Source organism: Eurosta solidaginis, chromosome 2 (genome assembly GCF_040869045.1).
Source record: "Eurosta solidaginis isolate ZX-2024a chromosome 2, ASM4086904v1, whole genome shotgun sequence".
Classification (NCBI taxonomy): domain Eukaryota; kingdom Metazoa; phylum Arthropoda; class Insecta; order Diptera; family Tephritidae; genus Eurosta; species Eurosta solidaginis.
Window position 1 is genome coordinate 308,085,025 of NC_090320.1, and position 27,582 is coordinate 308,112,606.

The window sequence follows — 27,582 nt, forward strand, 5'->3', positions numbered from 1 at the left end:
TGTACATAGTTGATTTTCCTGCAGGTATAAATAAGTCAGTGGTTTTTTTTTTAATATTTTTTTTTTATTTCAAGTTATTGTCGCTTTTGCCTGCTCCGACTGTAGATGTGGCGATTGGCTGACAGTGGTGTATTGGCAAAAGTTGAGAGCTCGCCAACAAAGCAAAATCATGAGTTCGTTGTTGTTGGTCTCCATTTTTCACCTTCTACACGCCAACGACGACGAAGTCACGGAGTCTTGTGCATTTTTCCATTTTCTGGTTGCGTCAATCAAACGAATTCCGTGTCTGTTGTCGCAAGTGAATTCGGCATTTTGTTCTTTGCTACGATTCGCTTTTGTATTTCCTTTCACCTTTTCATGTTGCAATTTGCGTTTTAACTGGTATTTGGTGCAACATTCCCACGCAATCATTTGCACAATATTAAAATTAAAAATACAACAATTTAAAATCATGATAAACAATTAAGCATTTATATTCTGCAAATACATGGAAATATAATAAAAAAAATGCAAATAGTGAGTTTAGTGACGACGAATTGTGCCACAGCTGTTGATGGAAAACCCACAAGAAAAGTGTGAGCAAATTTCGAATGATAATGAATATCTATGTATGTTGTACATACATTGTATGTACATATGTGTGTATGACCACATAAAGTAAAATTTTCAAATAAATACGAAAATTCAAAGAAAAAATTAATCGTAAATGGCAGGAAATTGCGTTTTGTCGTCGGCGGTAAATTGAAAACATCGACATTTCAATGAAGTTAAAAGTGAGTACAAAATTTTGGCAAACAATTCGAAACATATGCAGAATTTCTGTTAGATTACATATATGTATATATCCTATATATATACATACTATATGTATGGAATTGTGTATCTATGTAGGTAACTTTGGCCATTTGCGAATGTTAGTTTAAAACGCTGCTACACAAAATACTTAGTAAATTCAAATAAAAACGCAAAAGTAATTATCAAAAACACAGTTTTTTTTTTTGTGAAGACAAGTTGTGGGAGAATTAATAATTTGTTTCACATATGTACATGTGTACATATGCATTGAGCGTAAACCGTAACGTGTTTGCTGATGAAATTCACCACTACTCAGCACCCACCACCCATCACTCGCATCCAATCGTTTGCTTATTCGGCTAAATACACACTGACGCACATAATATGTTTCATATTATGCATAACGGTTTTGAAATAAATCACTCTAATTAAACTCAAATAATTATATCAAGTTTTTAAGTGCAAAATTAAGATTTTAGTGGCCACAATATGGTAACTGGAAGCCCTTCCCACATTGAAAAGCGGCATTTTTCAAGTGCCACATAAAACAAGTTGAAATCTGCAAAACATACATCCATACATACATACGCACATATTTGTATGTTTGCAGATGCCCGTATATAAGTAATAACATTATTTAAGCTTTGAAAAACTGATACGCGGCTTCGGTTAATGGTAAAATTTGCCAACAATATGTTGAGAAGGTGCATTTAATGTTGCAGTTGTTGTATTTATTATTATTATTATTATAAGATATAGACAGGTTTAAAACTTTAATATGAACGTAGTAGATTGACTACGTTTTGTGAGACAATTTTCACATTTTACCCTGCAGTCAAACTTTTTTTCCACATAAGTAAACAACTGGTATTTACAAAAGGGGGGCATCCTACAAGTCAATAGTGAGATTTCGGACAGAAATATACCAGTCTAAGTTAGTTTTAATGTAAAGGAAGAAAAAAATCAGACTCAACACAGTTAAAAGTTTGAGCCTAATAAGAAATTAGGGGGACTCATGAAAGCATATAAACTTATAAGGTGTAAAATTATATCCATTTACAAACGCTGCTATATGAACGCACCTAGTAATATTCTTGATAAACTTGATTGTTTATCAGCTGTATTATTGCCAAAAAAAATTTGTTTTGATTGCTATACAAATTAAAAAATGTCAAGATTAAGTGAAAAATCAAAACTAAAACGCCTTTACTTGCTGATGTTGGAGATTTCTGATGAAAATGCCTGTTGTAATGTCTGCAAGGTTGCATTCCTTTGAGTTTACCGCGTTTACACAATGAAATGTGCGCGTAAATTTATACAAATTGTGTAAATGATTTTTCATACAAAATTTGACAGCTCGTTTACGCACTAGATAAATTTATACGTTTACACAATTTATAAGGCATTTATACGGTTACATGAGTCCCGCTATTATTTTGTTCTACAAAATCAGACCAAAATTTGGTTTCAAATTCAGATTATACCGGTTTTCCTGGAAATAATTTCACAAAACTTGGTTTCAATTTGAAACTAAAGATGTCTACAATAGCATTTATTTATTTATTTATTTATATAGTAATTTGATCAGTTACAAATTACAAAAGTAGTCTAGTACAAAAATATACTTACAGACTACGTAGAGATAAACAAATGTAATACAAAATACAAAATAATAAAATATAATATAATTATGTATGAGCAATTACAGCTTTAAAAATAGGTTTAGATAATGAAAAGTCGATTTCTAAAGAATTTGAGCGAAGATTAAATTCTATTAATGTCCGCGAAATGGGAGCATTAGAAGCATAGAGGGTCCGAATAAACCCCGCATAAAACACGTTGCTATTTCTAACCGGCCTGTTTGGTACATGGAATCGAATACCATCGAGGAGAGCTGGCGCACCGATTCAACCATTGATAATGTCGAAAACAAAAGTCATTGACAGCAAGGTTCTTCTAGATTCTAGAGACTGAAGGTTGATAAGTGCACATCTGGCTTCGTAGGAAGGAATCGGGTCGGAAAAATTCAAAGAACGCAGTGCAAAACGAACAAAGCTTTTTTGCACACTTTCGAGTCTCTTGATTTGACACTCATGATAGGGTCGCCAAATGAAACAGGCATACTCCAACTTGGAGCGAACAAGTGAGGTGAACAGTATCTTAAGGGTATAAGAATCCGTAAAATTTGAGCTAAAACGCCGGATAAAAGCAAGAAGAGAATAGGCCTTAGCAACTGTAGAATTTAAATGTATCGAGAACGATAACTTAGAGTCGAAAATTACCCCAAGATCTTTCAGTTCTGTAAGAGTTGAGAGGCGGGAACCGCAAATGGTATAAGATGTGAATAAGGGATAACGAGATTTAGAAAATGTTACGTGAAAACATTTACTTACGTTTAACGGTAGATTGTTTGAATTACACCAGGCAGCGACATTGTCCAAATCGGATTGTAACTTATCTGAATCTGACAAGTTTGAAATGGTAGAGAAAACCTTTAAATCATCAGCATATAGCACAAAGTTTGATTGTTTAAAACAGACCGAAATGTCATTTATAAAAATTATAAATAGTAATGGTCCAAGAATGCTACCATGAGGTACGCCTGAGGTGGCAACAAAAGAATTCGAACGTGCATTTTGTAACACAACGACACAGTTCCGCTGGACAAGATACGATTTTAGCCAAGAAAGAGATCAATATTGAATGGCTGATTTTTTCAAACGCTTTAGAAATATCAGTATATACTGCGTCGACTTGAAGGCGACTGTTAAAGGCTGATAGGCAGAATTCAGCGAAAATCGACAGGTTCCTCACAGTAGATCTGCCAGACACAAACCCGTGCTGATTCTCTATGATTAGGTGCCTAACGGCAAAATACATTTTCTGTTTGACAATATACTCAAAGAGTTTAGAAATGGTAGACAATTTGGCAATGGCCCTATAGTTAGCAACATTGTTTTTGTTACCGTGTTTGAAAACAGGGGTGATGAGGGTCATCTTCCATGCATCCAAAAAAAAAAGGCGGTGGCATGGTTTCGAAATGATGTGACACGGATTCTAAGTAGCTTGCTCTATCTACTGAGTACATCTGTGACGGGGCTTTTACTTGCATATATATGTATTTGTTGATTTGGCCCGGTGAATCTCTTGCTGGGCTAACATGCACTTATCGATGCTACGTTGGTATAAAATAGTATTTGTTTTGTTGGTTTGATATGGGTTCGTGGTGAAATTCTTTCGCAAAATATAGTTACATATACATACATATATGTATATGTACACATGTACATATGGATATGCTGTACACAGATTAAACGTGTTTTCTTAAGTTGCAAGTCAGGCAGGTTGTTGCGGCACATAGCATGCGGTCATTTAAAAGTGGGAGGAGTGGCTTTGATTTTGCAAAATTTCCTATAAAAAATTAGTGATACTTTATACTGATATCTGTACTACATTTTAATTATGTTTAACTCATTTATGTACATGAATTACATATACAGACATGCCAAAAACAATGAGAGAAACTGTCAAAACATTTTGTGATGCGAACTTGAGTCTTAAGCTGGAGACATTGGTGCTTTATCGGTAACCGTATCGGTAACCTTTTAACAGCTGATTCGACCAACCTTATGAGAATCAATGCAATCGATTATTGGTGCCGCTAAGGTCGTAACCGTATCGTAGCCAACCAATTGGTTTTTGGTTTACCGTCGTAACGATAAACAGCTGATTACGTTAGGGATACGGATACAGCGATACGACATACGGCACCAATGACTCCGGATTTAAGTGCCAATTAATGGTGACTTATGCATAACCAGATAAAACAGCTGATCGAACCAATCTTATGGAAATCAATGTATTCGATTAATGGTGCCATACCATAACGCTAAAGCCACAACCATACCATAACCAACCAATTGGTTTTTGGTTTTTCGCCATATCCATAACCTAAAAATATTTGAGTTGGAGAATTTATTAACTTTTTATAAATTTTATTTACTATTTTGGATAAGTTTTGACTAAGAGACTTATTTTTTGTGGCATAGGTACATATGTTTGTAATTTTTTGCGTTTTCTTCATTTTTATCAAATTTTCACGATTTTTAGGTTAAGGCACCAATAACTGATGCAAATTTGATATGGATAAGTAAAATTATGGTTATGACTATGGCGTTAGGGTAAAGGAAGTTAAATTGGCCCTTTACTGAGTATTGTCGACAAATATCTATATCTAAAGACGCTGACAGGTTTTTACTGAGATTCCAACGCTTGTCGATGAAATTTTCTGCTGAACGTTCATCACTTCAACGTAGCAGTTAATTAAATGTTTAAACATGAGTACAAATACCCAGCAAAAACTGACATAAGTTGTTGTAAGCAATAAGGAGTTTTCACTCCTGATATATAAACTTTAAAATGAGGAAAAAAATAAAATCATACGCCTTATAATAACGCTTTATTTTAAACTTATTTACGCCACAGATAAGCCTTATCCCTAAGTAGATAAAAAATAAACACTAACCAAACGGAATATATGATAAATAAAACCCAACTATAGTAGATAAATTTTCGTAATATTTATCTTTCTTTTTATTTGAAAAATTAGAATCTGAGCAGCTCTCTTTAATTGAAGTTTTTGATACACTGCTTGATTATCTTTCCTAAACATTGGCGAGAGGTGTTTCACGCGGACCCAATTGACATCTGAAAAATAACTCCTTGAAGAGCATGATATACACTTCTTGGGCTGGCCGAACCACTGTCGAGGAGTGACCTCATCTTTATTGTTACTTGTCCTGTAATTTGAACACAGGAACTGAAAATGAGTTGGATGATTTTGGTGTGTAGGCATATCTTAAAATAAAGTATAAATTTTGAATTTAAAACAGTGAACCAGTCAGCTTGCGCCCACTTGCATAACGGCAAATTAACTTTTTAGCTCAAAACGACTTAGAGAGTAACCAATAGAGCTAATAATGGAATACAGTGAAGTATTAAATCATGTTTAGCAAATTTGCCACTGGAAAATTTTACTTGCAACTTTTTATCTTTAATTTTGCAAAAGTATATCATCCCCATGATATTTGAGAAAGAAAGATTAATAAAAATTTAGCCAAGGGCTTTGTTAGAGAATGTGGCCGAAGTAAATTCTAAGATGTCTATATGGACTGCGGTGTCTGAGCTGCAGTCTTCTCTGAGCAACTTAAGGTATCGCTGTCAGTCCGTCTTCCCAACTCGGCTAGTAACTTAGAAGCGGATGTCCTGGGGTATTATTCTGTAACTTGATTCGAAGAAAAATGCGGTTCAGAAGCTATAAAACCACATACATTTTTTTTAATCCGAAAGAAATTTCTTTCGAATCGATATACATGATAAGGCACCTGGGCATTTACTCAAGCAGCGCTTATGGCGCTTAACTCATCCCCATCCCTTCCAGCAGCTGCTAAAGGCCCCTTTTAGCCGTAGCGCACTTTGCAAAAATAACGCTTATTGGGTTCCTGATTACAGGAACATTGAAGATCTGGTCAGAGGCACATAGACCGATGAGCTTGCAAAAGCAGAGATATTGCTGGATGCAGCAAAGATGGTCGAGATGCATATTCAAGAGAATAAATCTTTAGGATCATTGCCACAACCAATTTCTTCTTTGCCTGTATGCTGAGAGAACGGGGATCCATTTTTACAGCATTGACAGGAGCTGCGGCGAGGAGGTCAGCAAAGAAACAGTCACACACTACCTGTGCGAATGCTCAACTAGCTTTCATTTTCCGAACCAAATGTTTTGAAAAGAGCACCGAATAACCTTACTAAAAGCAAAGTGCATCAAAATGGCACCTCGTGCGCTACATGGACTCCGGTCTTTAGCACACGGGCCACACGGCAACCAATCAAACAGGATTTGTACGTTTTTGGGGCATCTACAAAAAAAATACAAAGTTCAATTAATCAGCATTGTTACAATATTGGGGGTTTAATTGTAATTTACCCAAAATTTACAGCAAAATTATTAAATTTTTCACGAATACTTAAGATTTTTAAGAATTAATGAGCTTAACACCGGTAAATAATAATTATTATTCAATTATTATTCAATTATTATTTTTGGTTTTATTGGGAAAAACAGAAAAGAAGGAAACATTTACTGGCATATTGTGATGGTACCATTTTGAAAACCGCCACGTCATCATCGTCAGGCAATTTCGTAATGTTTATTATTTCAACAGGTTTCACCGCGGTCAAGCTGTTGAAATCACAATCGCCTAACCATTGGACTATTGTATTGTATTTGCTTTCTTGGCTAATTTCAGTATCCCATTTTCACGCTCTCAACAATTTGAGACATTCTGTCTTTACATTAATTTGCACTAGGTGTGCTTTTTGTTATTGGTATTGCCAACCGTGTGGCGGCCACCGTGGTGTGATGGTAGCGTGCTCCGCCTACCACACCGTATGCCCTGGGTTCCCGGGCAAAGCAACATCAAAATTTTAGAAATAAGGTTTTTTAATTAGAAGAAAATTTTTCTATGCGGGGTCGCCCCTCGGCAGTGTTTGGCAAGCGCTCCGGGTGTGTTTCTGCCATGAAAAGCTCTCAGTGAAAACTCATCTGCCTTGCAGATGCTGTTCGGAGTCGGCATAAAACATGTAGGTCCCGTCCGGCCAATTTGTAGAGAAAATTCAGAGGAGCACGACGCAAATTGGAAGAGAAGCTCGGCCTTAGATCTCTTCAGAGGTTTTCGCGCCTTATATTTATTTATTTATATATTGTCAAGAAAGCAAATACAACACAATAGCCCAATGGTTAGGCGATTGTGATTTCAGAGTTTGACCGCGGTTCGATCCCCGTTGAAACCTGTTGAAATAATAAACATTACGAAATTGCCTGACGATGATGACGTTGCGCTTTTCTAAATGGGACCATCGCAATATGCCAGTAAATGTTTCCTTCTTTTCAGTTCTTCCCAATAAAACCAAAAATAATAATTGAATAATAATTGAATAACAATTATTATTTACCGGTGTTAAGCTCATTAACTTTTAAAAATCTTAAGTAAAATTGAATGCACCATTAAAACATATGTACAAACATTTTCCACGAATATTTGGTTTTACTGGTCTGTAGATAATTAATTTGTTGTCCTTAAGACCAAGTTTATTATTTTTGTAAAATGTTTATTTTACAAGTTATCCTCGTCTAATGAGATAATAGCACCTGATTGGCACACTCAATTGACGGTGGTAAAGAGTAAAAATAACAAACAGTAGAAAACGAGTTATAAATAGAGACTTGCAAAGTGCATTGAGGGTCTGATGTGCTGAACGTCAAGCCTTCAATGTGTGGATCGCTAATGATAAACCCTCATGGGTTTTGAAATAGTCAGCTATACGGTCTATGAACTTTGTGTTTTTTTATACTCAGCTGAGCAGAGCTCACAGAGTATATTAACTTTGTTCGCATAACGGTAATTCGTAACGGCATAAACTAATCGAGATAGATATAGACTTCTATAATATAGAATCTATATATCAACATGATCTGGGCGAAAACAGAAATTCATTTAGCAATGTCCGTCCGTCCGTTCGTCCGTAAACACGATAACTTGAGTAAATTTTGAGGTATCTTGATGAAATTTGGTATGTAGGTTCCTGGGCTCCCATCTCAGATCGTTATTTAAAATGAATGAAATCGGACTACAACCATGCCCACTTTTTCGATATCGAAAATTTCGAAAAACCGAAAAAGTGCGATAATCCATTACCAAAGACGGATAAAGCGATGAAGCTTGGTAGGTGCGTTGACCTTATGACGCAAAATAGAAAATTAGTAAAATTTTGGATAATGGACGTGGCACCGCCCACTTTTAAAAGAAGGTAATTTAAAAGTTTTGCAAGCTGTACTTTCGCAGTCGTTGAAGATATCATGATGAACCTTGGCGGGCACGTTACTCCTATTAATATATGTGTGCTAAATAAAAATCAGCAAAATCGGATGACGAACACGCCCACTTTAAAAAAAAATTTTTTTCAGTAAAATTTTAACAAAAAATGTAATACCTTTACAGTAGATAAGTAAATTATGTCAACATTCAACTCCAGTAATGATATGATGCAACAAAATACAAAAATAAAAGAAAATTTCAAAATGGGTGTGGCTCCGCCCTTTTTCACTTAATTCGTCTAGAATACTTTTAAGGCCATACATAAGTCGAACAAAAATTTAGCAATCCTTGTGAAATTTGGTAGGGGCATAGATTCTATGATGATAACTGTTTTCTGTGAAAATGGGCGAAATCGGTTGAAGCCACGCCCATTTTTTATCCATAGTCGACCGTCTGTCCTTCCGCTCGGCCGTTAACACGATAACTTGAGCAAAAGTCGATATATCTTTACTAAACTTAGTTCACGAACTCACTTTATCTTGGTATAAAAAATGGCCTAAATCCGACTATGACCACGCCCACTTTTTCGATATCGAAAATTACGAAAAATGAAAAAAAAAATGCCATAATTCCATACCAAATACGAAAAAGGGATGAAACATGGTAATTGGATTGGTTTATTGACGCAAAATATAACTTTAAAAAAAACTTTGTAAAATGGGTGTGACACCTACCATATTAAGTAGGAGAAAATGAAAAAGTTATGCAGGGCGAAATCAAAAGCCCTTGGAAATAAATAAATTAGCTGTACTACAGATGATATTCTGGGTTATCCTGGTCCAAATTTTGGTCGATATCTCGAAAACGCCTTCACATATACAACTAAGGGCCACTCCCTTTTAAAACCCTCATTAATACTTTTAATTTGATACCCATATCGTACAAACACATTCTAGAGTCACCCCTGGTCCACCTTTATGGCTATATCTCAAAAAGGCGTCCACCTATGGAACTAAGGCCCACTCCCTTTTAAAATACTCATTAACACCTTTCATTTGATTCCCATGTCATACAAACACATTCCAGGGTTACCCTACGTTCATTTTCCTACATGGCGATTTTCTCTTATTTTGTCTCCAGAGCTCCCAGCTGATTATGTAATGTTCGGTTACACCCGCAATTAGCCTTCCTTACTTGTTAATGTTACTTTTTCCATATCTGGCCACACGGAAGATCCTGGGTTCACGCCCCGGACAAAGCAATTTTTAACCAAGTTTTTTCAATTAGAAGAAAATTTTTCTAAGCGGGATCACCCCTTCTGACATGAAAAGCTGTAAGTGAAAACTCGTCTGCCTTGCAGTTGCCTTTTGGAGTCGGCATAAAACAAGCAAGCAAAGCAAAACATTGGAAGAGAAGCTCGGCCTAAAATCTTCTCGAATGTTATCGCGTCTTACATTTATTTTTTTATTTATTTTTTCCGTATCTTGAACAAAGGAACCAGACTGAATTTTCGAAGATAATAATGATTGTGTTCACATATGACATGCTATTCCTTGCTCTACCTGGCCCATAAGTTTTATAATCAGGAAATTATAATATTTATACTATACTATTATAACTTCATATGGAAGCCTGATTTTGTGTGGGACTTATTATAAGTCTTAAAAGCTTATTTTAATTGATCAAAAAGTCTTAATATAAGGGTGTTAAATTGTACCTAATCTAATATACAAAATTCTTCTGTCACGGTTTTAAAGGCTTAACACCTCCGAAACGGCTTAACCGATTCTCATGAAATTTTGTGAGCATATTGGGTAGGTCTGAGAATCGGCCAACGTCTACCTTTTTTTCGCTACGTGCCTAGGGTCTTGAGATCAAAACGTGGACCCGGGTACCCCTAGAATGTGTTTATACAATATGGATATCAAATGAAAACTGTTGATGAGTGCTATAGTACAGGATAATTTTCATACAACTGGGAGGCTAGGGTCTCGAGATATAGCCCAAAACGTGGACCCGGGTACCCCTAGAATGTGATTAAACAATGTGGATATCAAATGAAAACTGCTGATGAGTGCTATAGTACAGGATAATTTTCATACAACTGGGAGGTTAGGGTCTCGAGATATATCCCAAAACGTGGACCCGGGTACCCCTAGAATGTGTTTTTAAAATATAACTTTATATGGAAGCCTGATGGATATCAAATGAAAGCTGTTGATGAGTGCTATAGTACAGGATAATTTTCATACAACTGGGAGGCTAGGGTCTCGAGATATAGCCCAAAACGTGGACCCGGGTACCCCTAGAATGTGTTTATACAATATGGATATCAAATGAAAGCTGTTGATGTGTTCTATAGTACAGGATAACCTTCATACCCCTGGGTGACTAGGGTCTCGAGATATAGACCAAAACGTGGACCCGGGTACCTCTATAATGTGTTTATACAATATGGATATCAAATGAAAGCTGTTGATGAGTGCTATAGTACAGGATAATTTTCATACAACTGGGAGGCTAGGGTCTCGAGATATAGACCAAAACGTGGACCCGGGTACCCCTAGAATGTGATTATACAATATGGATATCAAATGAAAGCTGTTGATGAGTGCTATAGTACAGGATAATTTTCATACAACTGGGAGGCTAGGGTCTCGAGCTATAGCCCAAAACGTGGACCCGGGTACCCCTAGAATGTGTTTGTACAATATGGATATCAAATGAAAGCTGTTGATGTGTTCTATAGTACAGGATAACCTTCATACCCCTGGGTGACTAGGGTCTCGAGATATAGACCAAAACGTGGACCCGGGTACCTCTATAATGTGTTTATACAATATGGATATCAAATGAAAGCTGTTGATGAGTGCTATAGTACAGGATAATTTTCATACAACTGGGAGGCTAGGGTCTCGAGATATAGACCAAAACGTGGACCCGGGTACCCCTAGAATGTGATTATACAATATGGATATCAAATGAAAACTGTTGATGAGTGCTATAGTACAGGATAATTTTCATACAACTCGGAGGTTAGGGTCTCGAGATATAGCCCAAAACGTGGACTCGGGTACCCCTAGAATGTGATTATACAATATGTATATCAAATGAAAACTGTTGATGAGTGCTATAGTACAGGATAATTTTCATACAACTAGGAAGCTAGGGTCTCGAGATATAGCCCAAAACGTGGACCCGGGTACCCCTAGAATGTGATTATACAATATGGATATCAAATGAAAACTGTTGATGAGTGCTATAGTACAGGATAATTTTCATACAACTGGGAGGCTGGGGTCTCGAGATATAGCCCAAAACGTGGACCCGGGTACCCCTAGAATGTGTTTATACATTATGGATATCAAATGAAAGCTGTTGATGAGTGCTATAGTACAGGATAATTTTCATACAACTGGGAGGCTAGGGTCTCGAGATATAGCCCGAAACGTGGACCCGGGTACCCCTAGAATGTGGTTATACAATATGTATATCAAATGAAAGCTGTTGATGAGTGCTATAGTACAGGATAATTTTCATACAACTGGGAGGCTAGGGTCTCGAGATATAGCCCAAAACGTGGACCCGGTTACCCCTAGAATGTGTTTATACAATATGGATATCAAATGAAAGCTGTTGATGAGTGCTATAGTACAGGATAACTTTCATACCCCTGGGTGACTAGGGTCTCGAGATATAGCCCAAAACGTGGACCCGGGTACCTCTAGAATGTGTTTATACAGTATGGATATCAAATGAAAACTGTTGATGAGTGCTATAGTACGGGATAATTTTCATACAACTGGGAGGCTAGGGTCTGGAGATATAGCCCAAAACGTGGACCCGGGTACCCCTAGAATGTGTTTATACAATATGGATATCAAATGAAAGCTGTTGATGTGTTCTATAGTACAAGATAACTTTCATACCCCTGGGTGACTAGGGTCTCGAGATATAGACCAAAACGTGGACCCGGGTACCTCTAGAATGTGTTTATACAATATGGATATCAAATGAAAGCTGTTGATTACTGATATAGTACAGGATAATTTTCATACAACTGGGAGGCTAGGGTCTCGAGATATAGCCCAAAACGTGGACCCGGGTACCCCTAGAATGTGATTATACAATATGGATATCAAATGAAAGCTGTTGATGAGTGCTATAGTACAGGATAATTTTCATACAACTGGGAGGTTAGGGTCTCGAGATATAGCCCAAAACGTGGACCCGTGTACCCCTAGAATGTGATTATACAATATGGATATCAAATGAAAACTGTTGATGAGTGCTATAGTACAGGATAATTTTCATACAACTGGGAGGTTAGGGTCTCGAGATATAGCCCAAAACGTGGACCCGGGTACCCCTAGAATGTGATTATACAATATGGATATCAAATGAAAGCTGTTGATGAGTGCTATAGTACAGGATAATTTTCATACAACTGGGAGGTTAGGGTCTCGAGATATAGCCCAAAACGTGGACCCGGGTACCCCTAGAATGTGATTATACAATATGGATATCAAATGAAAGCTGTTGATGAGTGCTATAGTACAGGATAATTTTCATACAACTGGGAGGTTAGGGTCTCGAGATATAGCCCAAAACGTGGACCCGTGTACCCCTAGAATGTGATTATACAATATGGATATCAAATGAAAACTGTTAATGAGTGCTATAATACAGGATAATTTTCATACAACTGGGAGGTTAGGGTCTCGAGATATAGACCAAAACGTGGACCCGGGTACCTCTAGAATGTGTTTATACAATATGGATATCAAATGAAAGCTGTTGATTACTGATATAGTACAGGATAATTTTCATACAACTGGGAGGCTAGGGTCTCGAGATATAGCCCAAAACGTGGACCCGGGTACCCCTAGAATGTGATTATACAATATGGATATCAAATGAAAGCTGTTGATGAGTGCTATAGTACAGGATAATTTTCATACAACTGGGAGGTTAGGGTCTCGAGATATAGCCCAAAACGTGGACCCGTGTACCCCTAGAATGTGATTATACAATATGGATATCAAATGAAAACTGTTGATGAGTGCTATAGTACAGGATAATTTTCATACAACTGGGAGGTTAGGGTCTCGAGATATAGCCCAAAACGTGGACCCGGGTACCCCTAGAATGTGATTATACAATATGGATATCAAATGAAAACTGTTGATGAGTGCTATAGTACAGGATAATTTTCATACAACTGGGAGGCTAGGGTCTCGAGATATAGCCCAAAACGTGGACCCGGGTACCCTGAGTGTGATTATACAATATGGATATCAAATGAAAACTGTTGATGAGTGCTATAGTACAGGATAATTTTCATACAACTGGGAGGCTAGGGTCTCGAGATATAGCCCAAAACGTGGACCCGGGTACCCCTAGAATGTGTTTATACAATATGGATATCAATGAAAGCTGTTGATGAGTGCTATAGTACAGGATAATTTTCATACAACTGGGAGGCTAAGGTCTCGAGATATATCCCAAAACGTGGAAAAGGGTACCCCTACAATGTGTTTATACAATATGGATATCAAGTGAAAGCTGTTGAAGAGTGCTATGGTACAGGATAATTTTCATACAACTGGGAGGTTAGGGTCTCGATATATAGCCCAAAACGTGGACCCGGGTACCCTTAGAATGTGTTTATACTATATGGATATCAAATGAAAACTGTTGATGAGTGCTATAGTACAGGATAATTTTCATACAACTGGGAGGCTAGGGTCTCGAGATACAGCCCAAAACGTGGACCCGGGTACCCCTAGAATGTGATTATACAATATGTATATCAAATGAAAGCTGTTGATGAGTGCTATAGTACAGGATAATCTTCATACAACTGGGAGGCTAGGGTCTCGAGATATAGCCCATAACGTGGACCCGGGTACCCCTAGAATGTGTTTATACAATATGGATATCAAATGAAAACTGTTGATGAGTGCTATAGTAAAGGATAATTTTCATACAACTGGGAGGCTAGGGTTTCGAGATATATCCCAAAACGTGGAAAAGGGTACCCCTACAATGTGTTTATACAATATGGATATCAAGTGAAAGCTGTTGAAGAGTGCTATAGTACAGGATAATTTTCATACAACTGTGAGGCTAGGGTCTCGAGATATAGCCCAAAACGTGGACCCGGGTACCCCTAGAATATGTTTATACAATATGGATATCAAATGAAAGCTGTTGCTGAGAGCCTTTAAGTAATTTTCATTGTGATATTCGATTTAGTCGCATCAACCTGGCAAAAATGATAAATATGCATGCGAATCCGAAATAAAGTCATGAATTAATAATACCAAAATACCTATTTACATACGTCCTATTCGATTTGCCTGAAATTTCGTGTATAAATTTGTCTATATTATTATTTACGATGCTTTTTTCCGGGAAGTATACCAGAGACGGACTGGGACTGGGACTGAGACTCGGAGTGGGACTGGGACTGGGAGGAAGGAAAACTTGAGAGAAAAGAAAAGAGAGAAGGAGACTGAGAAAGACATAGAATGAGACGAAGATGGAGATGAAGCGAAAAAGACGGAGGGAGGAGTGAATAAAAAGATGAGGAAAAAGTGTAGAGGGATAGGGCAGAGTTAGACGGAAAAAGCTTATTAAAATGTATGCAGATAGGCCAAATTTAGGGCAGAACAACGTCTGCCGGGTCTGCTAGTTACTTATAATAATTTCCTATACTCCATTGGCTCTAAGCCGTATACATGAATGATATATGTGTGTAAGTGCCGAAAAACAAGGAGTACTGTAAGGAATACGCCGTACAACCAATATCGTCCTCTTTATTTGCTAAGCCCGTACCTATGTTAGGTTAGGTTAGGTAGAACTGGCCAGTCCATGAAGACCTCACATTGACGGAGTAAGTCCGTAGTGTTACCAGAAGTTTGTTTTAACGACCAAACTGAAAAACCCTATCAAAAACCAGGACCTATGTTATAAAATAACTCCGTCCTCTTGGCAAATACTAGAAGCTTCCTAGGATTTAAGCCACTTGCTGCTTCTAGATCTGAAAGCTGTATCACTCCTAATAGCTGGAGTCTTAGCCTGGCAAGCGCAGGGCAAGAGCACAGAACGTGTTCTTTCGTTTCCTCCTCCAGCCCGCACTTCTTACATCTGCTATCACTGACCAAGCCTAATTTAAAGGAATGTGGCGCCAGAAGGCATTATCCTGTCAGAGTACCCGTCATTAGTCTACAGTCCTCTCTTTTTAATGATAGAAGCAACTTTGTTAGTCTAAGGTTGTAAGACCTGTATATAATCTTCGACACTTTACAGCCCCGCGCTTGAACCCACGCCTTTCCCGCTTGGCCGATCATGTGCACCTCTCGCCTTCGCTTAATCTCGCCCAGTCTAATTGGGACGTCTACGGAGCAAGCTTCAAGGGATGTGCTCTTTTTAGCTAATTCATCCGCTTTTCCATTCCCATCTATTCCCATATGCCCTGGGACCCAATATAGATGTATGCTTCTCCCTGTCCATATTCTCTCCACTGGACTGCTTACACTCTAACACGCATTTAGATGCTGTGGTATGCGAGATTATTGCCTTAGTTGCTGCTTGACTGTCAATATAGAAGTTAACACGACTGCAGCTTGTGCTAGTTTCTTCCAGGGTTTCTACTGCTTTGGTTACGGCTACTATTTCCGCTTGGAAAACGCTACAGTAATCCGGTAGCCTGTAGGATCTGTTTATTTCCGGATCAGCACAGTATACCGCAGTCCCTACTCCTTCCACTACTTTGGAACCATCTGTGTACACATGTATCGTCTCGTCCGCCATTTGAGCACCCTTGCGTCAACCGTCCACCTCTACTGTGGCCTTAAGATCGCCCTCGAAGCGCAGATAGGGAACCAGGTAGTATGTTCGTCTTGTGATTGATGACGCTATACTACTATGGCCGTATGGTCGGGTCTCAAGCTGCCCTGAGGCACCGAGCCTGGTTGCAGTTGTTAGCGCTATGTTCTTTGCTACCAAGTCTACAGGTGGAATGTGCAGAATGGCATACAGTGCATCTGTCGGGTTGTTTTCAGTGCTCCCGTAATGCTAAGCATTGATAGTCTGCATACCCCCTCTACTTTTTTGAGGTATGTTGCTTTTTGTGTGGCTTTCCACCAAACAAGAACTCCATAGTATAGGATAGAGCTTACAATCGCTGTAAAATCCCAATGAGAAAGAGAGGGCGATAAGCCGCACGTACACCCCAGCATTATTTTACATGCATAAAGTGCCGTTGAAGCCTTTTTCACCATCTCCTCCACGTTGAGCTTCCATGACAGCTTACTGTCTAGGATGATTCCTAGATACTTTGTGCAAGGTTTCTCCTGTAGGGTCACCCATCCTAGCTTAGGTCTGATCCAATTTGGGACCTTGTACCTCTTTGTAAACAAGATCATATCCGTCTTATCCGCGTTAACTTTCAACCCGACATTTGATGCCCAGGTATGAATATCCCGAAGCGACCGATCCATCAAAGAGCTAATCGTTGGAAGGCACTTTCCACTTATGACAATTGCAACGTTATCCGCGTAAGCCGTAAGTTTTACGGGTCCCTCATCAAATCGCCTGAGCAGTTGGTTGATGACCAGCGTCCACAGCAGTGGTGATAGCACCCCTACGTGCGGCGTTCCCCTGTCCACTGATTTCGTGTCCTCGTACAATCGCCATTGTGATGTAATCTTCCTGCAATTTAAGATGCAGCCGATCCATCTGGTTAAGGCTGGATGTACTTTAATGTAATTAAGACCATCCATAATCGCCCATTTAGAGACATTAATGAAAGCCCCGGCAATGTCTAAGAAGACTCCTAGAGCATATTCCTTATATTGCAGGGCTTTCTCTACGCTTATTACCACACTATGCAATGCGGTGTCTACCGACTTGCCTTTGGTGTACGCATGTTGTGTTGTGGAGAGCAGCTTTTCATCCACGTTGGACTTTATGTACACATCTGTCAGCCTCTGAAAGGTTTTGAGCAGAAATGATGTTAAGCTAATGGGTCTATAATCTTTGGCATACACGTGACCGATCTTTCCCGCCTTTGGTAGGAAAGCTACACGAGCAGTTCTCCAAGAGTGCGGTACATGATTCAGTCTTATGCACCCATCGAATATTATTTTAAGCCATTCCACGACCGCCCTACTTAAAACTTGTAGCATGGCCGGGAATATACCATCTGGGTTTAAACTTAGAAAACGTCTTCACTGCCCACTCGATCTTGGTATCGGTCACCAAGCCCGGCACTACCCGCTCCGTGATCGAAATGTGAGTGCTGTCTGCTGGCTCTTCTAAACCATCTCCCGATGGGAAATGTGTATCGAGAAGCACCTCAAGGGATTCCTCAATATTACGTGACCATTCCCCGTTCTCTTTCTTTATTAGTCCCTGGACTATATTTCCTTTTGCTATGACTTTTCTCAACGTGCTGCTTCGCTGGAGCATTCTATGTCCGTACAGAAACTTTTCCATGAGATTCTCTTCGCCCTGGAAATTTCACGCTTTCCGCGGTCTTTGCTAGGTTAAACATTTATTTTACCTGTCTTAGAAGACTCAGCTCATTGCAGGATGTAAAAAAATAGATATTCGCCTCTCTCGTTCGTATCTGCTCCTCCCCACGCATTGTGGTGCGCATTTGCATCCGCGCCTATGACCAACCGCTCTTTGCGCCCTTCGTCCTGTACTAGCCTCTTGCACTCGATCGGTGGAACCTCCGCAACATGGGCCTTGTAGAATACAAACATTTTCGGGAAAACGACGAAAACTTTCTGAAAAACTTTCGTGTTGTATGTAAAAACGTAGATACGCAGTAAATTAAGGAGCATACAAACTTGAAGATAATTTATTTTGACAAAGCAACAAACAGCTTCCCTCTATCTATGCCGTACTTCTCAAAATGTGTAATAACGTTGTTAACGAATAGACGTGACAATATTCCTTATAGAATAAGGCCTGATGCCATAAACCTTTATGCCATATGAAATAAGCCTTATATGAGGATCAAATTTTCTGTTGGGTCTCTGTAAGCATGTGAAGAACTGGGTTGGTGAATGTGTAAGGCATTTTGTTGCGGTTCATACACCATGAGGTGTTCCACCTGTGCAAATGTTGTATTGCAACAAAAGTAAAACAAAATAAAACATAAACAATGCTAGCAAAGAAATAACACCAACAAACATAACAAAATGCAGCCTTTTTATGTAGAGCAGCGTGTCATCGCATTCGCTTTTCCCTGTTTTGTCGTTTTCTTATGGCTTTGTTTTATACAGGAGTTGTTGTTGTTATTGTTACCTCTTTTGTTGCTGCAGAACTCATCTTGACAACAACATTATAGCATTGTTGCTGCCAGAATGCGTTGTACCTGGGCACAGTGGTTCACAGTCTAACTATAGGTTGATAGAGAAAAGTATAACTTATCTCGAGAATTTCTTTAAAATTACCGATTTTATAGTGCTCGGATATGTTCATCTTCCCTCCTTCTTCATTAAGCACCAAATATTGCAGGGCTAAACTCTAATCAAATTTAAATGTTGCTTAAACTTGCACCGAAGAACCAGTCCTAACTTACAAAATACACAAAACCATTTTCCGAGACCGACTTCAAAAATTATATCAAAAGTTGACAAAAACCGCACCTAGATTTAAAGCTTATGATTTATTTGTACTTTAGTGCTCTGCCCCCAAAATCGAGCCCGAAAATTCCAACCATCTCTAACGCTAAACTTAATCGCCAAAAGCCCCTAAAATAGTATCAAGTGCAGAGAAAAGTATGCAACATTTAGTACCATGTGGTCATAAGGAATAACCACCTAAGCTCTATGTAAAACTATGGGTGAATGTTGAACTTTGGGGACATCTTTAGTTACGCTAGAACTCCATATGGTACTAAATGCTGCATTGTTTTAGAGATTTTAAGCTATGAAGTTTTAGCGTAGCGAGAAGTGGAGTTTTGGGGCAGAAGTCGTTTTCACGTAGTATGCATCCCGTTTCACCAAATAATGAAAATACGACTGCGTGAAGATGACCGATCTATTATTTATTTCATCTTTATCGAAAATGTCGCTTAAGTGTGTATATCTATGTATATATGTATATATATATTACATACCTCATCATCATAATTGGCTCTTAACCGCCTAAGCGATTGTGGGTGTGTCGTAACAAGTTACGCCAGCATCCCTGTTTCGCGATAACTGACGCGAATTGGGAGGTCGAGTTTTCCTCCGCCTGTCTCACTCAATTCAGTGAATGTCTTCCAGTTCCTATGCTTCCAAACTGAGGCTTCAACTGAAATACATAATTCGTTGGACTATCGTCATATCTGCGTAAGGCTCATACAGCTCATAATTATACCTCCTTCGATACTTGCCGTCGGCATCACGGACAGGACCATAAATCTTCCGGAGAAGTTTTCTCTCGTACACTCTAAGAACCTTCTCACCTTCTCTCGTCACCGTCCATGATTCCGAGCCATACATCAGACAAGGTATGATGAGCGACCTGTAGAGCGTGATTTTTGATCGTGGAGGGAGGACTTTACTTTTTATTTGCGTACTCATTCCAAAGTAGCACTTGTTAGCAAGAGTTATTCTCCGTTTGATTTCTAAACTGACATTTTTTTGCTGTTAATGCTGGTTCCCAGATACACGAAATGCTTCACACTCTCCAATTTCGGTATACGTCAACAGTGACGTGGCTGCCAAGGCACCAATGTGCCGATTCTTTTTTGGATGTCAGCAAGTATTTCGTCTTGTCCTTATTTACCGCAATAACCACTTGCTTGCTTCTTTATCGAAACCCGAGAAGGCAGAGCTCACAGCGCGTTTATCCATGCCAATGATATCAATATCATTAGCATAAGCCACTTAATAACCAATAATCGGTTTAACCACTTTTTGAAACATTTTTCTACTTAATTGGAAACTCTCAATTCACTACTCTGTTTTCTAATATTATTCGATTTTAATTTAAAGCTTATTGGACAATTAGTTTAAAATAATTATTTTGTATTAAAACAAAACCAAAAAGGTCTCCAAAAAATCCATAAATAGAAACTTGTATAGATACATGTCTGGTTTTAGAACAAACCGCAAGAGTTTTAACTTGGTGCTAAAAATTTTAAAATAAAAAGTTTAATATGTGAAGAGCCCTGCCAGTCAAAGATTTTTTTTCGAAAATTCTTTTATACATATAAGGTGTTTGACATGATTTCTTACACAGATGTGATAGCTCAGTAGATAGAGCAAGCTGCTGGAATCCGTGGCACGTTGGTTCGAAGCCAGGCTACCGCTCACTAGTTTTTTTTATAACTGTAAGTGTAGACTTCTCTAGTTTCAAAATGAAATCCAGATTTGTGCACTCATTTTCAACAACTTTGGTTTAGTCATATATGTAGTAGAGAAAAGTTCCAGATCTAGGCTCAAACTGTTAACCGTGCAGTAATTGTACGCTCTTATAATACATAGTTTGTACCATCGAGGTTGAGTTCTCCTGTGGTGTTGTTCAACATCACTTGCCATTTAGTTTTGCAGGGAACTTAAATTCAGACATAGCAGCCCCCAAATTCCAATCTTCGCTAACGCGAAAACTCCATTGTCAAAAATATATAAAACGGTATCAAGTGCGCAAAAAAGTATGCAATATTTAGAACCAAATCAGGTTGCTGACAATGGGCTTCAGTCTTTCACACACTACGCTAGATATAAGCTTAGAAGGATATTAAGCAGGCTGATTCCGCGGTAATTGCAGCGGTTTGCGGGATCGCCTTTCTTGTTGATTGGGCAGATTACACTTATGTTTCAATCTACACTGAAAGAAAATGACTGGTAAAATCAACCGATATACGGGTCAATTCAACCGAAATTTCTGTTAATTTTTATCCATCGCAATAAGATGTTGAATCAACTGAGCACAAATCGTTGATTCGTAATTGACCGTTTTAGTAGTCAAATGAACAAAAAAAGTTGTTGCGACAGCTTTGTACGAAAGTACCTATGTTGCCATATAAATAAATAAATGTAAGGCGCGGTAACCTCCGAAGAGATCTAAGGCCGAGTTTCTCTTCCAATTTGCGTCGTGCTCCTCTTGATTTTCACTACGAATTGGCTGAACGGGACATGTTTTATGACGAGACTCCGAACGGCACCTACAAGGCAGATGAGTTTTCACTGAGAGCTTTTTATGGCAGAAATACACTCGGAGCGCTTGCCAAACACTGCCGAGGAGCGACCCCACTTAGAAAAATTTTCTTCTAATTGAAAAACCTTATTTCTAAAATTTTGACGCTGCTTTGTCCGAGGTGCGAACCCAGGGCATACTGTGTGGCAGGCGGAGCACGCTACCTTCACACCACGGTGGCACTTACTAACCGAACGTCAATTGGGCTTACATCAAATATGCTGGCACACATTAAACATTATACACTTTATTATTTTGTTTTATTAAACGCACTTTCACTAAATTTTATATTTTATAATTTATTTATTTTATAGTTTTGAACTTCGCTTTGCAAATAGAAATGAAAATAGTAGTCACAAAACTGATTCTCAATTATTTCAGTTGCAGCTCAGCTCATTTTCAGTTTCTTCTCTCGCATGTAGTTGCCACACTTGAATGTTTTGAATAAAACTTTGTATAAATGTTTGACATAACATTTTAAATAGAAACTTGTAAATTATAGAAAAGTAAAGAATCAAATCGCTAGAAGGTAATTCACCACTGGAGTAACTTTACATGTAATTCGGCAAGTTTAATTTTCGTAACACTGTAAGTTGAAACGATTCCAAAACAACTCAAACTTTTATGTTGTCGGAAACATCAACATTAAAAAAGGATGTTTTTTATTATCTTATTAAATTCGTTCGCGTGAGTGAAAATTCGTAAAAACTTGAACAAAATGTTACTAACATTGGAAAAGTCCTGTTCGTACAAACAAAACTTTTGCAACAAAAGGGCGCAATTTTGCATTTCGCTTGGAGGAGAAGTTGCAAAATTGTACCCGATAAATAGGTGTCCCGGTATCTCATAAATTCAAAAAAGGGGATTTTCGTTTTGTATCGATAACTGAAAAACTATTTTTTTGTTGTTTTCCCATTTTCTATGTTTTTTCGTCATAAGTACAAAGTAGAGAGCGCAGTGAGCGTAGAATTCTCTTTGAAATTTGCTCATGTATTGACTGTTGATCGCTGTTGAAATGACCAGTGAGATCAGTTGTATTAACAGAAAAATCAGTTAGATTGACCAGAAATCTGTAAATTTTACAGAATTTTGTTAACTTAAGACCGACAATTTCTCTTTTGTTGAAAGGACTAAACTAATTTGTTCGTTTGACAAAGAACTCGGTCGAATTAACCGTAATTCGATCAATTTCACCGAATCTCCGTTAAGTCAAGAACAACAAAATCGGTTTGTTGATTTTACTAGCACCATTTCTTTCAGTGTGGAGACATGCGCTTATCCGACCATATTTTGCATAGGAGCTGAAGAATGCTCTTCGCCGCCGTGTTTGAATAGCTCGGCGGTTATTCCTTCGTTACCTTGTTCTTTGTGATTTTTTAGACGGAATATTGTCATTCTCACTTTGTCATAGGCGGGTGTTGGAACGTCCTTTTCATTATCGGCGATTGGACTATCGGGTTCGTCTTCTCCCTCGCTAGATAGCAATGAGGGGAATGTTCCCTCCGCAACTTAAGCACACACTGTACGTCAGTTACCTGGTTGCCATTATCGTTCCTTGAAACCTTCCGTCATCCACCGGATTTTTTTGTGGAATTTTCGGGCATTATTTCTATGTGCCCGCATCTGAATCTCCTCGCACACGCAGCGTGGCCCCATAAGCAGCGCTCTTCTTTTCCGAGGTAGCCCGACATTTCTCATCGTACCAGTTCTTTTTTGCGTGCTCGACGTAATCCTATGGTCTCAGCCGCGGTGGTACGTAACGAAAGATAAATATGCTCCCACTGCTCGGACACATCGTCAGTTCGAACATTGCTCTCGGTGAGCAGATGTCACAGCCGAGTAGAGTAAGCCCCAGCTGTCTGTTTCGTGGGCAGCTTCTCGACGGCAAACTTTCCTTGTGTCACTGCGCGCACTTTGTTTGCTGCACGGAGGCATGTACGTATCTGGGCTACCGAGTTGATATATGAACCTCGTAGATCGCGCATCCAGGACACTGAATCTATGTCTGCTGTCGATCACTACGTGGTCGATGTGGTTTCGTGCTCTTCGATCAGGAGGCAGTCAAGCAGCTTGGTGTATCTTTTTATGCTGGAACTGCAGATGACCATATTCCAACATACATATCTTATACAACCGATTATTTGGATATTACGAATGGGATAATATTGCTCAGCTCCATTCATGTAAGGTCCTCTTTCTCCCTCGACAGTAGTATTGTGCTATTAAAAGCTACTTAAGGAAGAGAAAAGGATATGTCTTGGAAGATGCGGATCGTAGTTGGGCCAAGATATATAGGTTCAACCAGATTGTACGAAAGTGAAAAATTCAGCACAACAAAAATTTTAAAAAGAACTTCTCCTCGGAGGTATATACATATGTACATATATCTCTCCAAATCACCCTTATTATTAGCCGTAAAATGGGTATGAGAGAAGAAGAAATCACTCTATGCACATTGAACCACCCTAATCCAAAAAAAGAAGCCTAACTGAATAATAAAGCTTGTCAGTTATCTGAGGTCAACAAATGACACAGCTGAGAGCGTATGCACCCCAAGTTTGTTATTGGTGTATGTGTTTTGATTCATACATATGTGCGTATGCATGTATGTATATCCCCAAATGTACACAATGCACAAACGTCTGCTAAGTTTGCAGTGCACGTGCTGTCTGTGTGCGTCGAACTCATTATTTGCATACGCGATGGCCCCTAAATGTGCTCATCATCAGGAATGTATGTATATACATACATATGTACATACGTGTGCCTCTGTAATTTCAATGTATGTATATATGTATGCTTAAGGACTGCATCACCTGCTCACCTGCTTGCCTACGCAATACCTGTCACTTGAAATATCGAATGTGACACATGACAAATTCCCTTAAAACTACGCCCAACTCGCTGTTATATTTAAACAAGTTGTATGTATGTATGTATGTATCTCTTAATAACTTTTTTTTGTGCAAGGCAAACCCTGCAAAAACAGGCTTAAGCGGTTGTAAGCCGTAGGGAATACTGGTTTCAATCTTGACAGACAAACCTTATAATAAGGTAAATATTGTAAATCATACGCCTTATAATAACGCCTTATTTAAGACTTATTTACACTATAGATAAACTTTAACCCTAAGTAATATATACATATGTATATGTTAGTAAGTCTGTATCAGAAATTCTGACGTTCATATTTATAACGACATACTTAAAAAATTACCTGCCGTGAACCAAAATTCACGTTTTATTCCATTTTCCACGGGGACTTGTGGTCATTGAAACCACTTTTAATTTTATATATAAAGAAACTTTTATTCAATAAAGAATAAGCCTAAATGTGTGCGTCAATATCTTTTTTTTTTAATTTTTCGCCATCATGAAAATTTTTGAAAAATCAATATTGAAAATTAAATATTGATAAAACATTTTAAAATTACAAAGTTCAAAGTAACTAAAATACAAAGTTAAATAAAAATAATAAGAACCGTTGTTCACAACTTCTAGCATTATTTCCAAATTTGTAGTAAAATCTACACAACCAATTTGGATTATTACGCGAGTTAGAACGAGACCTAAAAGAATTTCTAAAATTGTTCCTAGAATTAGAACGCGACCTGGATTGATTTCGATACATTTCTGTTTTATTTTCGGCTAACTCCAAAGAAAGTTTCTGAAAATTCTCACACATCAAGGTGAGGTGGTTTTAACCAGATTTTCAATAACAGAATTTTAAACTTTTGTATCTGAAATTGTATTTACTAAAAAAACTTCATTTTTATTCATAAATTCAAATGTTATCCGCTAATTTTGTTAATACATTAATATTGTCAGAACTTGAGCTAGCCAAAATGGCATTTAAATTTTTGGGAAGTTTTCTCACACAAATTCTCTTTAAAATATTTTCACTAAAATTTGAACCGGCTAACAAAACTAATGGCCGATAAAACTCAGAGGGCTTTCAATCACCCATTTCTGAATCACTCAAAATTTTGTCTAGCTTTGAATTTTCACTAAGTGAATGTCTTTCTATCAAAACTTTTTTAAGTTCACTAAACTTGTTAGTGAGGGGTGGATTTTCGATAAAATCTAAAATTGTTACTATTACTTCTTGTGGAAGTGCTGTTATAATAGCCGTGTTTTTTTATACACGCGTATACGTTTACGTTTGCGCGTGAAAAAAACGCCTATCCTCGCTTAGATAATGCTTAGGAGACCCATCTAGCGGCAGTGGTTAAATAACTAGCTACAACCACAGGGTGTACTGAAAAGCGGAGACACAACCCCCTGATGGTCATAGGGTCTAACATATAGCTAGATCAGTTGCGATGAATTGTGGACACACATAGAATACATAGAATTAATGTAGAGGGTGAAACAAAGACACATATTTCAGTTACATCTGTGTATAATGCGTATTGAAATTTAGTAGTACTAATTTTATGCGCAGCAATTTCAGAGGTGTATTTAAAGTTTGACGCTTAGCAGTCCATATAAAGTTTAAGCGTATAGACATTTACGCGTAAAAAAACACGTCTAATGTGTTCGTATTTGGCATTCTCTTGGGTTATATTTTTATACTCAGTTGAGCAGAGCTCACAGAGTATATTAACTTTGATTGGATAACGGTTGGTTGTACAGGTATAAAGGAATCGAGATAGATATAGACTTCCATATATCAAAATCATCAGGATGGAAAAAAAATTTGATTGAGCCATGTCCGTCCGTCCGTCCGTTAACACGATAACTTGAGTAAATTTTGAGGTATCTTGATGAAATTTGGTATGTAGGTTCCTGAGCACTCATCTCAGATCGCTATTTAAAATGAACGATATCGGACTATAACCACGCCCACTTTTTCAATATCGAAAATTTCAAAAAATCGATAGATGCGTTGAACTTATGACGCAGAATAGAAAATAATAAAATATTGGAACATGGGCGTGGTACCGCCCACTTTTAAAAGAAGGTAATTTAGAAGTTTTGCAAGCTGTAATTTCGCAGTCGTTGAAGATATCACGGTGAATTTTGGCAGTAACGTTACTCCTATTACCATGTGTATGTTTAATAAAAATTAGCAAAATCGGAGAACGACCACGCCCACTTTACAAAAAAAATTTTTTTTTAAGTCAGATTTTAACAAAAAATTTAATATCTTTACAGTATATAAGAAAATTATGTCAACATTCAACTCCAGTAATGATATGGTGCAACAAAATACAAAAATGAAAGAAAATTTCAAAATGGGAGTGGCTCTGCCCTTTTTCATTTAATTTTTCTAGGATACTTTTAATGCCATAAGTCGAACAAAAATTTACCAATCCTTGTGAAATTTTGTAGAGGCTTAGATCCTAGGACGATAACTGTTTTCTGTGAAAATAGGCGAAATCGGTTGAAGCCACGCCCAGTTTTTATACACGGTTTTCCGTCTGTCCTTCCGCATGGCCGTTAACACGATAACTAGAGCAAAAATCGACATATCTTTACTGAACTTAGTTCACGTACTTATCTGAACGCACTTTATCTTGGTATAAAAAATGAACGAAATCCGTCATAGTCGGAAGTAAGGAAGGCTAAGTTCGGGTGTAACCGAACATTACATACTCAGCTGAGAGCTATGGAGACAAAATAAGGGAAAATAACCATGTAGGAAAATGAACCTAGGGTAACCCTGGAATGTGTTTGTATGACATGGGTATCACAT

The 27,582-nt window shown here is 38.1% G+C and overlaps 1 protein-coding gene across 1 annotated transcript in view; it reads left to right on the forward strand.

The window, feature by feature from the left end:
- The first annotated feature begins 511 nt into the window (after nucleotides 1–511).
- Nucleotides 512–27,582, forward strand: part of mtgo (miles to go) — a 218,641-nt gene continuing 191,570 nt past the window's right edge. Inside the window, exon 1 of the mRNA XM_067769037.1 lies at nucleotides 512–773. The gene's annotated coding sequence lies outside the window, so the exon portion shown is untranslated. The remainder of the gene's footprint in view (nucleotides 774–27,582) is intronic.